This window comes from Procambarus clarkii, chromosome 15 (genome assembly GCF_040958095.1).
Source record: "Procambarus clarkii isolate CNS0578487 chromosome 15, FALCON_Pclarkii_2.0, whole genome shotgun sequence".
NCBI lineage: Eukaryota > Metazoa > Arthropoda > Malacostraca > Decapoda > Cambaridae > Procambarus > Procambarus clarkii.
In genome coordinates, this window is record NC_091164.1 from 51,276,270 (window position 1) to 51,291,007 (window position 14,738).

A 14,738-nucleotide genomic window follows, 5' to 3' on the forward strand; every position below is an offset into this window, starting at 1 on the left:
GGAACCTCTTGAAGCCAGTGTGTGAACCTCTAGTAGCCAGTGTTGGAACCTCTAGTAGCCAGTCTTGGAACCTCTAGTAGCCAGTGTTGGAACCTCATATAGCCAGTGTTGGAACTTCTAGTAGCCAGTGTTGGAACTTCTAGTAGCCAGTGTTGGAACCTCTTAAAGCCAGTGTTGGAACTTCTAGTAGCCCGTGTTGGAACCTCAAATATCCAGTGTTGGAACCTCTAGTAGCCAGTGTTGGAATTTCTAATAGCCAGTGTTGGAACCTCTAGTAGCCAGTGTTGGAACCTCCAGTAGGCTGTGTTGGAACCTCTAGTAGCCAGTGTTGTAACCTCTAGTAGCCAGTGTTGGAACCTCTATTAGCAGTGTTGGAACCTCTAGTACCCAGTGTTGGAACCTCTAGTAGCAGTGTTGGAACCTCTAGTAGCCAGTGTTGGAACATCAAGTAGCCAGTGTTGGAACCTCTAGAAGCCAGTGTTGGAACTTCTAGTAGCCAGTGTTGGAAAATCAAATAACCAGTGATGGAACCACTAGTAGCCAGTGTTGGAACCACTAGTAGCCAGTGTTGGAACCTCAAATAGCCAGTGTTGGAACCTCAAATAGCCAGTGTTGGAACCTCTAGAGGCCAGTGTTAGAACCTCTAGAAGCCAGTGTTGGAACCGCTAGAAGCCAGTGTTGGAACCTCTAGTAGCCGGTGTTGGAACCTCAAGTTGCTAGTGTTGCAACCTCTAGTAGCCAGTGCTGGAAATCAAATAACCAGTGTTGGAACCACTAGTAGCTAGTGTTGGAACCTCTAGAAGCCAGTGTTGGAACCTCTAGTAGCCAGTGTTGGAACCTCTAGTAGCCAGTCTTGGAACCTCTAGTAGCCAGTGTTGGAACCTCATATAGCCAGTGTTGGAACTTCTAGTAGCCAGTGTTGGAACTTCTAGTAGCCAGTGTTGGAACCTCTTAAAGCCAGTGTTGGAACTTCTAGTAGCCCGTGTTGGAACCTCAAATATCCAGTGTTGGAACCTCTAGTAGCCAGTGTTGGAATTTCTAATAGCCAGTGTTGGAACCTCTAGTAGCCAGTGTTGGAACCTCTAGTAGGCTGTGTTGGAACCTCTAGTAGCCAGTGTTGTAACCTCTAGTAGCCAGTGTTGGAACCTCTATTAGCAGTGTTGGAACCTCTAGTACCCAGTGTTGGAACCTCTAGTTGCAGTGTTGGAACCTCTAGTAGCCAGTGTTGGAACATCAAGTAGCCAGTGTTGGAACCTCTAGAAGCCAGTGTTGGAACTTCTAGTAGCCAGTGTTGGAAAATCAAATAACCAGTGATGGAACCACTAGTAGCCAGTGTTGGAACCACTAGTAGCCAGTGTTGGAACCTCAAATAGCCAGTGTTGGAATCTCAAATAGCCAGTGTTGGAACCTCTAGAGGCCAGTGTTAGAACCTCTAGAAGCCAGTGTTGGAACCGCTAGAAGCCAGTGTTGGAACCTCTAGTAGCCGGTGTTGGAACCTCAAGTTGCTAGTGTTGCAACCTCTAGTAGCCAGTGCTGGAAATCAAATAACCAGTGTTGGAACCACTAGTAGCTAGTGTTGGAACCTCTAGAAGCCAGTGTTGGAACCTCTAGTAGCCAGTGTTGGAACCTCAAATAACCAGTGTTGGAACCACTAGTAGTCAGTGTTGGAACCTCAAATAACCAGTGTTGGAACCTTTAGTAGCCAGTGTTGGAACCTGTAGTAGCCAGTGTTGCAACCTCTGGTAGCCAGTGTTGGAACCTCTAGTCGCCAGTATTAGAACCTGTAGTAGCCAGTGTTGGAACTTCTAGTAGCCAGTGTTGGAACTTCTAGTAGCCAGTGTTGGAACCTCTTGAAGCCAGTGTTGGAACTTCTAGTAGCCAGTGTTGGAACCTCTAGTAGCCAGTGTTGGAATTTCAAATAGCCAGTGTTGGAACTTCTAGTAGCCACTGTTGGAACTTCGAGTAGCCAGTGTTGGAACCTCTAGTAGCTAGTGTTGAAACCTCAAATAGCCAGTGTTGGAACCTCTATTAGCAGTGTTGGAACCTCTATTAGCAGTGTTGGAACCTCTAGTAGCCAGTGTTGGAACTTCTAGTAGCCAGTGTTGGAACCTCAAATAGCCAGTGTTGGAACTTCTAGTAGCCACTGTTGGGACTTCTAGTAGCCAGTGTTGGAACCTCTTGAAGCCAGTGTTGGGACTTCTAGTAGCCAGTGTTGGAACCTCTAGTAGCAGTGTTGGAACTTCTAGTAGCCAGTGTTGGAACCTCTAGTAGCAGTGTTGGAAATTTTAGTTGCCCGTGTTGGAACCTCAAATATCCAGTGTTGGAACCTCTAGTAGCCAGTGTTGGAACCTCTAGTAGCCAGTGTTGGAACCTCTAGTAGGCTGTGTTGGAACCTCTTGTAGCAATGTTGGAACCTCTAGTAGGCTATGTTGGAACCTCTAGTAGCCAGTGTTGTAACCTCTTGTAGCCAGTGTTGGAACCTCTCGTACCCAGTGTTGGAACCTCCAGTAGCAGTGTTGGAACCTCTAGTAGCCAGTGTTGGAACATCTAGTAGTCAGTGTTGGAACCTCTAGAAGCCAGTGTTGGAACTTCTAGTAGCCAGTGTTGGAAAATCAAATAACCAGTGATGGAACCACTAGTAGCCAGTGTTGGAACCACTAGTAGCCAGTGTTGGAACCTCAAGAGGCCAGTGTTGGAACCTCTAGAGGCCAGTGTTGGAACCTCTAGAAGCCAGTGTTGGAACCTCTAGAAGCCGGTGTTGGAACCTCAAGTTGCTAGTGTTGCAACCTCTAGTAGCCAGTGTTGGAAATCAAATAACCAGTGTTGGAACCACTAGTAGCTAGTGTTGGAACCACTAGTAGTCAGTGTTGGAACCTCTAGTAGCCAGTGTTGGAACCTCAAATAACCAGTGTTGGAGCCTCTATTAGCCAGTGTTGGAACCTGTAGTAGCCAGTGTTGCAACCTCTGGTAGCCAGTGTTGGAACCTCAAATAACCAGTGTTGGAGCCTCTATTAGCCAGTGTTGGAACCTGTAGTAGCCAGTGTTGCAACCTCTGGTAGCCAGTGTTGGAACCTCTAGTCGCCAGTGTTAGAACATGTAGTAGCCAGTGTTGGAACCTCAAGTAGCCGGTGTTGGAACCTCAAATACCAAGTGTTGGAACCTCTTGAAGCCAGTGTTGGAACCTCTAGTAGCCAGTGTTAGAACCTCTAATAGCCAGTGTTGGAACCTCAAATAGCCAGTGTTGGAACTTCTAGTAGCCAGTGTTGGAACTTCTAGTTGCAGTGTTGGAACCTCCTGAAGCCAGTGTTGGAACTTCTAGTAGCCAGTGTTGGAACCTCTAGTAGCCAGTGTTGGAACCTCAAATAGCCAGTGTTGGAACTTCTAGTTGCCACTGTTGGAACTTCTAGTAGCCAGTGTTGGAACCTCTAGTAGCTAGTGTTGAAACCTCAAATAGCCAGTGTTGGAACCTCTATTAGCAGTTTTGGAACGTCTAGTAGCCAGTGTTGGAACTTCTAGTAGCCAGTGTTGGAACCTCAAATAGCCAGTGTTGGAACTTCTAGTAGCCTATGTTGGGACTTCTAGTAGCCAGTGTTGGAACCTCTTGAAGCCAGTGTTGGGACTTCTAGTAGCCAGTGTTGGAACCTCTAGTAGCAGTGTTGGAACCTCTAGTAGCAGTGTTGGAACTTCTAGTAGCCAATGTTGGAACCTCTAGTAGCAGTGTTGGAAATTTTAGTAGCCCGTGTTGGAACCTCAAATATCCAGTGTTGGAACCTCTAGTAGCCAGTGTTGGAACCTCTAGTAGCCAATGTTGGAACCTCTAGTAGGCTGTGTTGGAACCCTTTAATAGCCAGTGTTGGAACCTCTTGTAGCAGTGTTGGAACCTCTAGTAGGCTATGTTGGAACCTCTAGTAGCCAGTGTTGTAACCTCTTGTAGCCAGTGTTGGAACCTCTCGTACCCAGTGTTGGAACCTCTAGTAGCAGTGTTGGAACCTTTAGTAGCCAGTGTTGGAACCTCTAGTAGCCAGTGTTGGAACATCTAGTAGTCAGTGTTGGAACCTCTAGAAGCCAGTGTTGGAGCTTCCAGTAGCCAGTGTTGGAAAATCAAATAACCAGTGATGGAACCACTAGTAGCCAGTGTTGGAACCACTAGTAGCGAGTGTTGGAACCTCAAGAGGCCAGTGTTGGAACCTCTAGAGGCCAGTGTTGGAACCTCTAGAAGCCAGTGTTGGAACCTCTAGAAATCAGTGTTGGAACCTCTAGTAGCCGGTGTTGGAACCTCAAGTTGCTAGTGTTGCAACCTCTAGTAGCCAGTGTTGGAAATCAAATAACCAGTGTTGGAACCACTAGTAGCTAGTGTTGGAACCACTAGTAGTCAGTGTTGGAACCTCTAGAAGCCAGTGTTGGAACCTCTAGTAGCCAGTGTTGGAACCTCAAATAACCAGTGTTGGAACCACTAGTAGTCAGTGTTGGAACCTCAAATAACCAGTGTTGGAGCCTCTATTAGCCAGTGTTGGAACCTGTAGTAGCCAGTGTTGCAACCTATGGTAGCCAGTGTTGGAACCTCTAGTCGCCAGTGTTAGAACATGTAGTAGCTAGTGTTGGAACCTCAAGTAGCCGGTGTTGGAACCTCAAATAGCCAGTGTTGGAACTTCTAGTAGCCAGTGTTGGAACTTCTAGTTGCCAGTGTTGGAACCTCTTGAAGCCAGTGTTGGAACTTCTAGTAGCCAGTGTTGGAACCTCTAGTAGCCAGTGTTGGAACCTCAAATAGCCAGTGTTGGAACTTCTAGTTGCCACTGTTGGAACTTCTAGTAGCCAGTGTTGGAACCTCTAGTAGCTAGTGTTGAAACCTCAAATAGCCAGTGTTGGAACCTCTATTAGCAGTGTTGGAACCTCTAGTAGCCAGTGTTGGAACTTCTAGTAGCCAGTGTTGGAACCTCAAATAGCCAGTGTTGGAACTTCTAGTAGCCTATGTTGGGACTTCTAGTAGCCAGTGTTGGAACCTCTTGAAGCCAGTGTTGGGACTTCTAGTAGCCAGTGTTGGAACCTCTAGTAGCAGTGTTGGAACCTCTAGTAGCAGTGTTGGAACTTCTAGTAGCCAGTGTTGGAACCTCTAGTAGCAGTGTTGGAAATTTTAGTAGCCCGTGTTGGAACCTCAAATATCCAGTGTTGGAACCTCTAGTAGCCAGTGTTGGAACCTCTAGTAGCCAGTGTTGGAACCTCTAGTAGGCTGTGTTGGAACCTCTAGTAGCCAGTGTTGGAACCTCTTGTAGCAGTGTTGGAACCTCTAGTAGGCTATGTTGGAACCTCTAGTAGCCAGTGTTGTAACCTCTTGTAGCCAGTGTTGGAACCTCTCGTACCCAGTGTTGGAACCTCTAGTAGCAGTGTTGGAACCTCTAGTAGCCAGTGTTGGAACATCTGGTAGTCAGTGTTGGAACCTCTAGAAGCCAGTGTTGGAACTTCTAGTAGCCAGTGTTGGAAAATCAAATAACCAGTAATGGAACCACTAGTAGCCAGTGTTGGAACCACTAGTAGCCAGTGTTGGAACCTCAAGAGGCCAGTGTTGGAACCTCTAGAGGCCAGTGTTGGAACCTCTAGAAGCCAGTGTTGGAACCTCTAGAAATCAGTGTTGGAACCTCTAGTAGCCGGTGTTGGAACCTCAAGTTGCTAGTGTTGCAACCTCTAGTAGCCAGTGTTGGAAATCAAATAACCAGTGTTGGAACCACTAGTAGCTAGTGTTGGAACCACTAGTAGCCAGTGTTGGAACCTCTAGAAGCCAGTGTTGGAACCTCTAGTAGCCAGTGTTGGAACCTCAAATAACCAGTGTTGGAACCACTAGTAGTCAGTGTTGGAACCTCAAATAACCAGTGTTGGAGCCTCTATTAGCCAGTGTTGGAACCTGTAGTAGCCAGTGTTGCAACCTCTGGTAGCCAGTGTTGGAACCTCTAGTCGCCAGTGTTAGAACATGTAGTAGCCAGTGTTGGAACCTCAAGTAGCCGGTGTTGGAACCTCAAATAGCCAGTGTTGGAACCTCTTGAAGCCAGTGTTGGAACCTCTAGTAGCCAGTGTTGGAACCTCTAGTAGCCAGTGTTGGAACCTCAAATAGCCAGTGTTGGAACTTCTAGTAGCCAGTGTTGGAACTTCTAGTTGCCAGTGTTGGAACCTCTTGAAGCCAGTGTTGGAACTTCTAGTAGCCAGTGTTGGAACCTCTAGTAGCCAGTGTTGGAACCTCAAATAGCCAGTGTTGGAACTTCTAGTTGCCACTGTTGGGACTTCTAGTAGCCAGTGTTGGAACCTCTTGAAGCCAGTGTTGGGACTTCTAGTAGCCAGTGTTGGAACCTCTATTAGCAGTGTTGGAACCTCTATTAGCAGTGTTGGAACCTCTAGTAGCAGTGTTGGAACTTCTAGTAGCTAGTGTTGGAACCTCTATTAGCAGTGTTGGAACCTCTACTAGCAGTGTTGGAACCTCTAGTAGCAGTGTTGGAACTTCTAGTAGCCAGTTTTTGAACCTCTAGTAGCAGTGTTGGAACCTCTAGAGTGTTATGATCTCAGCCTACAGGAGAAACGAGTCTCCCTCCTTGAGAGTTATTCATCAAGCCTGACCTGATTAGAAGGTCTAGCAAATATTGAGGTGATAACCCATATGTAAAATAGTTGCTTGGATATGTATAACAGTTTGAGATTATGGGCAATGAAGAAGAAAGCAGATAAATGACTGGCGAGGAGATGTGGACATTTTGCTGGAGGCGTGAGGCTCGCTTCCAGAGGACCTTGACCTCACTTGAGTGCCAGACATCGCAGGGGAAAGCTGCGCTCCGTTGAGCTCCCGTCAGAAGGGAACCCCTAGTGATATATCTCGAAGAGAAGAGAAGTGTGTAGACGTGCCAGCTGTGGAACTGAGCTGGGAACGTTGTGGTCTCAAGTCCTGGTCGAAGAAGAGAGTATCAAGCCGGCCAGGGACATTATTGTGGGCCGTGGAAGCGCCGTGACCAGACGCCGGCAGAGGGAGAAGCGCCCTCGACCAGTTAATCTGTGGTAAGCACGATATACGCCAGTTCATAGTGATTGTTTGTAGTTGGTCGTGTGCCCAGCGACAGTAGCAATGTTTATTTATTAGTTAGACATGTTTTAATAAGGCAGAAAGCCTGAAATAGGAGAGTGAAGAGGGAGGAGCACGGAGCGACGTCCGTCCCCTCTGAGCTCTGACAGACGACTGAGAGAGCCCGGCTCCTGACGGAGGAAGACCCTCCCAGCGAGTGAGGACCGCCGCCAGGCGAGGTGGAGTATGGACCCGCCCAAAACGGGGGAGTCCACTCTCACTGTATGTAGAGAACAGATAGAGGTTTGAGGCAAGCATATTGTGTGGTTATTTTTGTTTATGTGTTAAAGGGGAAACAAATTTATTGGAGTGTCGATGGGTTGCAGGTTTGTTCTTTGGGGAAGAAGTTGCTGAGAACTTCGAAGCCAGCCTAGATGAAGTAATTGATGAGACTCCAAGGTAGTGGAGGCGAGGACCTCGAGCTGTGAGGAGAAGCAGTGAAGAGGAGTGTCACATGCTTCTGTAGAGGTGGTGAAGCACCATAGTTGCTCGAGGAAACTTCATGGTGTAGCAGCCAAGAGAGCTGTGGAGGAACCTAGCAGAAGGGTGAAGCACCGTAGTTGCTCAAGGAAACTTCATGATAGCAGCCTGGAGGAGCTGCAGAGGATCCTGGTAGTGAAGCCCGGAAGAACCTGAAGATATCAGGGTAGTGAACTTCCAGAGGTGGAAGGGAAGTTCTGGTGGATTACTTGTAGGGAGTTGATAGTGTTTGGTTGTCATTAGTGTGCAAGACGCAGTGAGAGGTGAGTGGTTGTTTGCATTCTTATGTCAAGGAGTGTTTTTACACTGAAGTTTAGAGTTACAGTCGTAGGCTGGATTACCTACAGATGTATGCGTTCTAGGACTGATATTGATCGATTAATCATTGTTGTGTATCAATGAACATTTATACTGATACGTGTTATTGCATTCAAATGCTGATTTTCTTTGTACACATTTAAAGATATATGTATATATTTCTCCTGTTGATAGTACAACAGTGTATGTAGACTTGATCAACTTGAGGAGGTTGATAGTATCAGGTGGTGAACCAGGAGATAGGATACCACTTGATAAGCTAATGGTAGAGTTCTGGTTGTGTTGGAGAGCAACCTGATTGTGATATTATAGAGTATAGGATTCATTATTATTATATATGTGTATGTCCAGTAAATGTATCCCAATTTGCTGGTGTTTGCCCTTGTCCTAGTGAGGCTTCCCCATGAAATAGTACAGAAGGAGAGAGAGAGAGAGAGAAAGAACCAAGAACCACTGCTGTGGACAGGGTAAAAGGTAATACTAGTAAGTCATAGGGGATTGAGGAGATCACATCTGATAAGGAGAGAGTGGGGAGTCACAGCGGCTCGAGTGGGTGTGTGCACGTGACAACGAGGCTAGGTGTGGGAGCCGCATCCCCTAAATGTGTGACGTTGAGCCCCTCTCCAAGAGCCAGAAGCGCCAAGGGTGATCTCCTAGTGAAGTGTAAGCACTCTACCGAGTTGTGGGTTGGGTTGTCCGTAGAGAAGGATCAACGACGACAACACCACCAACCCACAGACTATTATAAGAAGCAGTTTTGGAACCTCCAGTAGCAGTGTTGGAAATTTTAGTAGCCCGTGTTGGAACCTCAAATATACAGTGTTGGAACCTCTAGTAGCCAGTGTTGGAACTTCTAGTAGCCAGTGTTGGAACCTCTAGTAGCCAGTGTTGGAACCTCTTGTAGCCAGTGTCGGAACCTCTATTAGCAGTGTTGGAACCTCTAGTACCCAGTGTTGGAACCTCTAGTAGCAGTGTTGGAACCTCTAGTACCCAGTGTTGGAACCTCTAGTACCAGTGTTGGAACTACTAGTAGCCAGTGTTGGAACATCTTGTAGCCAGTGTTGGAACCTCTAGAAGCCAGTGTTGGAACTTCTAGTAGCCAGTGTTGGAAAATCAAATAACCAGTGATGGAACCACTAGTAGCCAGTGTTGGAACCACTAGTAGCCAGTGTTGGAACCTCAAGAGGCCAGTGTTGGAACCTCTAGAGACCAGTGTTGGAACCTCTAGAAGCCAGTGTTGGAACCTCTAGTAGCCGGTGTTGGAACCTCAAGTTGCTAGTGTTGCAACCTCTAGTAGCCAGTGTTGGAAATCAAATAACCAGTGTTGGAACCACTAGTAGCTAGTGTTGGAACCACTAGTAGCCAGTGTTGGAACCTCTAAAAGCCAGTGTTGGAACTTCTAGTAGCCAGTGTTGGAACCTCAAATAACCAGTGTTGGAACCACTAGTAGTCAGTGTTGGAACCTCAAATAACCAGTGTTAGAACCTCTAGTAGCCAGTGTTGCAACCTCTGGTAGCCAGTGTTGGAACCTCTAGTAGCCAGTGTTGGAACCTCAAGTAGCCAGTGTTGGAACCTCTAGTAGCAGTTTTTTTTTCTACCACAGACGTGGCCACACATTTACAATGCTAACCAGCATATATACATTTTCTTCTGTCCTCCATTTACAGGGTTAGAGAAGTGTTAAACATATAGTTCAAGGGTTTATTGAACACTCAACCACAGAAGGTGATTCTGTGCTTTTAAAATGCTAAGCTAACCTACATACGTAAATACATAGATACACAGATATACGTATGCCCTACATAAAGTGTTAGATGTGTCTTTTACATAGTGTCCCCCCTCCCCATCCGGCCCGTTGGCGTCGTGAGGGGGCTTGGTGGACGGCTGCCGGAGTGTGATGCTCCGTGGGGCAGTCCTCTGTCCTTTTCTGGCCTTGCACTCCTGCTGCTGTCTTCTCTAATTGTGCCGGATCGCTTTTCCTTTTCCTTATGTTTCGTTTTTCTCCCCCCTCTTCTCCTATCTGCTTGTCGTTTCCTGCCGACCTTTTGCTTGTTTTGGATTATTTCTTTTGACTTCTTCTATTTTAGCGCCCGGGTGCTTGTGGAGGCATACTCTTGCACCCGTAGAACTGTAGTACCCAACGTCTCGAGCGAGGGGAACCTTTTATTGTCAATCCCCCTTTCGTCACTGAACCCGATCTCGATGGACTGACGGTTCTTAAGGTGGCGTTTGTGGGGCGTATACTCACGACACACCCCTAGGGGGCCCCGGCATGATCGGCGATAGCTTCCTGTTGGGTGTCCTGCCTCTAATTGTGGCTCCATGGTGGGTATGGGGGCACATTCGTGGATGAAATTTTCTCTTTGTTTCTATGTCGTTGAATGTTTCTGTTGTACCCTCTCAGGCTCGTGGGGTGGGCGACCAAGCCCCCGAGTCGGCCTGTATTGGAAGACCAGGCTCTGTAGCTCCCGCTGCGTTGGGCCCCGACCTTGCTCCTCCTTTGCCCGTCCTGACTTCTTCCCCCAGCTCCCCTCCCTCCTCTGTGGTTGGGTCGAGCCTCCAGCCCCCGGTGGTGTCCTCTTCGTCCCCTGGTGCGGCTATGTCTCTCGTTGTGACTACTGCGCCTTTTGACCCCTCTCTCTCTAGGGGTTCTCAACGCCGTTCGCGCCCCAGCCGCACTCGCTCGATTCCTTCCCGTGCTGATGGGTATCAGGCCTTGTTTGGTCCTGCTTCATGGGCCAAATACTTTTATCTCCTCCCTCTTGATTCTGCGCCTCCTGACGATTTCTCCCTCCATTGGCATCTTGTAGATTCCGTGGATGCGTCTGTTACTTTCAACCCCACTCGTCTCGGTACACGTGTTGTTGCTGCTCCTTCTCAGGATGCAGCTTCCCGATTGGCTGCCTTATCTTGCCTTGGCGAGATCCCTGTTTGGGTCTCCAAGAACGTTCAGATGAATGCCAGTGTTGGCACTATTCTCCTCCCACCCCATGTTGTAACCGGTGTTCGGAATCTGCAGGATTGCCACGATGATATTCGGCATATCCTTGATGCCCAAGGCCATTCTGTCCTCCAGGTTGATTCGTTTACTCGTCCCCCTCGTGGTCGTCGCCGTCAACCCCTTCGCGTTGTGAAGATCATCTTTGATGGTACGACCCTTCCATCCTCGGTCATTCTTGCTGGTGCTCTGTCCAGGAGTATATTCCTTCTCCTCGACTTTGTAACAAGTGCTGGAGGTTTGGGCATGGTGCCCTCCTCTGCTCCGGGACTGTCTCTCTCTGTCCTTTGTGTCGAGGTGAAGGTCACTCTAAGTCGGAGTGCACTTCTCCCCAAGCTCGCTGCCTCAACTGCGGTGAGGCCCATCCTACCTTCTCCCGTGCCTGTGTCCATTACAAGCTTGAGACAGCCGTCCTCAACCTGAAGCGCCGGGAGCGTTTATCTTTTCCTGAGGTGAGGCGCCAGGTTCGCTGCTCCTGCCTTATACTAACATCTCTTATGCTCGCGTGTTGCGCTCTTCCTCTCCTCGTCCTTCCCCCCTTCCTCAGACTCACAACCGTTTCTGGGCCTTGGACCCTGATACGCCAACTGCCCCCTCCTCTGTCCCTTTGTGTTCTGTCCCGAGGGGTCCCCCTCCTGGTCCTCTGTCTGGGGTTCCCCTTCTTTCTACCCGGTCTGTCGTGTCTACTGTGTCTTCTTCCTCGTCTCCCTCCGATCCTCTTTCCCATCATCTTCCTCCATCTATCGGCTTTCCCCGCCGCCTGTCGGTGCAGGCGGATGTCCATCGCTCTCCTAACGGCCGTCGTGTGTGCTCTCGTTCAGCTTCTCCTGTTGAGACACTGGAATCTGTTGCCCGGTACGTAGTTGCTAGGACACCAGTCTCTTTAAGTCAGAAGCGTAAGCCAGGCTCCTCTCCTTCCTCCTCTCCGGCGGGTAAGAAGGCTACGCTTTCTTCCTCAGCTCCTACTTCTGGGTCTGTTGCTCCTTCCCCTCCCGTTTCAGTGATTGCACCCCCTGTTCTTGCTATGGAGGTTTCTTTGGCCCCTGCTTCCCTTTCGGTTGCTGCTCTTGCTGGGGTGCACTCCCCTCTTTCTACTTCCCCTCTTCCTGCTGCTGTCCTTGACTGCTCCTCTCCGTTGTCTCCTCCTCTTCCTCCTCCTCCTCCTCCTCCGGACCCCGCCCGCCCACCTCTGATCTGTTCTCCCGTTTCCTTCCCTCCGTCTTTGCTCAGTTTACCCAAGCCCCCTAACCCTGACTTTGCTGACCCTGATCCCGACCCTGATATTCTTTAACGTGCTCTGTTGCTCTTTCGCCTTTGTTTCTTCCTTGTTCTCTGTTTTTGTCCTTTCTCTTCTCGTCGTTGTCCATTCTTTAATGGAACGTTCGAGGTTATTACGCTAATTTCCTCGAACTCCAACTTCTGATTTCGCGGTTTTCGCCCCTTTGTGTCTGTCTCCAGGAGCCGATGCTTGGTGCTCGTCCTGGTTGTTTTCGTGGCTATTCCTTTCTCTCCCCCCCCCCCCCCAGCCGTTGCTGGGGCTTCTAATTCTTCTGCTCTCTTGATTCGTTCTGATGTTCCCTTTGTTCCTTTACTTTTTCCTTCGCCTCTCCATTGTTCTGCTGCTCGTATCTTTGTGGGGAAATGGTACACAGTTTATTCCATTTATCTCCCCCCGAGTGTCCCGCTCTCTCTTCCTGATTTGAAACACCTCCTAGACTCCTTGCCGAAGCCTGTGCTCCTGCTGGGTGACTTCAATTGTCGTCATTCTCTTTGGGGTGACGTTCTAACGAATACCCGGGGTCGCCTTCTTGAGGCGTTTCTCCTCTCTTCTTCCCTGTCTCTTCTGAATTCTGGTGAGCCCACTCATTTGAACTCTCGGACTCGCACCCTTTCTTGTCTTGATCTTTCTCTCTGCTCTTCTTCTCTTTACTTAGATTTCACGTGGCAGGTTCTTGATGACCTCCATGGAAGTGATCATTTCCCCATCCTTGTTTCCTTTTTCTCTTTTCGCCCTTCCCTCTCTTTCCCTAGGTGGCAGTTTGCTAAGGCGGACTGGACCCTATTTACCCTCAGTGCTGCTCTCTCTGACCTCTCCCTTCTGCCTCTCTCTCGCGCTCTCCTCCTTTTTCATGACACTGTCTTCAACGCTGCCCTCCGCTCTATTCCTCGCTCTTCCTCTCGGGGTCCACGGAAGTGCGTTCCCTGGTGGAATGCGGACTGTGCTCGGGCTGTCCGCTGTAAGCGTGCAGCCTGGAAGAGGCACCGCCGTAGGCAGACGACCGATTCTTTTCTTTTCTTTCGGAAAGCGAGTGCGGTGGCCCGTAAGGCCATCAGTACGGCTAAACGTGAATGTTGGGCATCTTATGTCTGAACAATTACGTCCGAAACCCCTCTGGCCCAGATCTGGAAGCGTATCTTCAAGATAGCGGGTAAGTTCGTTCCCGATGTTTCACCGGTCCTTCACCTCCATGATACTCTTGTGGCGGACCCGTTGCAGGTCGCTTCCGAACTGGGTTCCCACTTTTCTTCTGTTAGCTCTGGTCTTCATCTTCCCCAATCTTTCCTTCTTCGTAAACCTGTCCTTGAGTCTCGTCCTTTAGATTTCTGCACTCATCTTCAGCTTCCCTATAATGATCCCTTTTCTCTCTCTGAACTGCGTTCTGCCCTGGCCCTCTGCGGTTCTACGGCGGCGGGCTCCGATGGTATTCATTATGAGATGCTTCGCCATCTCCCTCCGTGCACGTCTCGGTATTTACTGAGTCTGTATAATCGGATCTGGGAGTCGTCGTCAGTCCCTGAGGACTGGCTCGATGCCGTTGTCCTCCCTGTTCGCAAACCGGGGTCTCTGGGTACTTAAAATAAATAAATAAAATAAAATAAAATGTTTATTTAGGTAAGGTACATACATACAATAAATTTTTACAAAGATTGGTTGACTTATAGGTAGAGCTAGTACATACAATGCCTAAAGCCACTATTACGCAAAGCGTTTCGGGCATGATAAACTTAAATGACAAGCTTAATACTAATTGAGCATAATGAGTAGAATGAAAACAAGAAATGAAAGCATAGATGAAAAAGCAGCACAAATACAATTATGTCGACAAACAGCGCTCTTTAAAAAAAAACAGACATTGGTTGACAATAGAAGGGTAAGGTAGGTTACAGGTAATTTATTAGGTATAGCTTCGTTTTTAACTTAAACTGGTTGAGAGAGGTACAGTCTTTAACATGGTTGGGAAAGTCATTCCACATTCTGGGCCCCTTGATTTGTAGAGCATTTCTAGTTTGATTAAGTCGTACTCTAGGAATATCAAAACTGTATTTATTTCTGGTGTGGTGCTCATGGGTTCTGTTACATCCTTCTATGAAGCTTTTGAGATCAGGATTGGCATTATAGTTTAGCGTTTTATATATGTATAATACACATGAGAGAATGTGCAGTGACTTAATGTCTAACATATTCAGAGATTTGAGTAGGGGTACCGAGTGATGCCTGGGGCCAGAGTTGGATATTGTCCTAATAGCAGCTTTGTGTTGAGTAATTAAACTTCCCCTAAGGACTTTCGCCCTATTGCTCTCACAAGTTGTGTCTGCAAACTCTTTGAACGTATGTTAACGTTCGTCTGATGTGGTTCCTGGAACACCATCACCTCCTCTCCCCTTCTCAATTTGGTTTCCGCAAGTGCCGCAGCACGACAGATGTCCTGGTGAACTTGGAGGTCTATATTCGTACTGCTTTTGCTGCGAAGACCTCCGTTGTTGCCGTCCTTTTTGACCTGGAAAAGGCTTACGACACCACTTGGCGATATCATATTCTATCTCAACTTCATTCTTTTGGCCTTC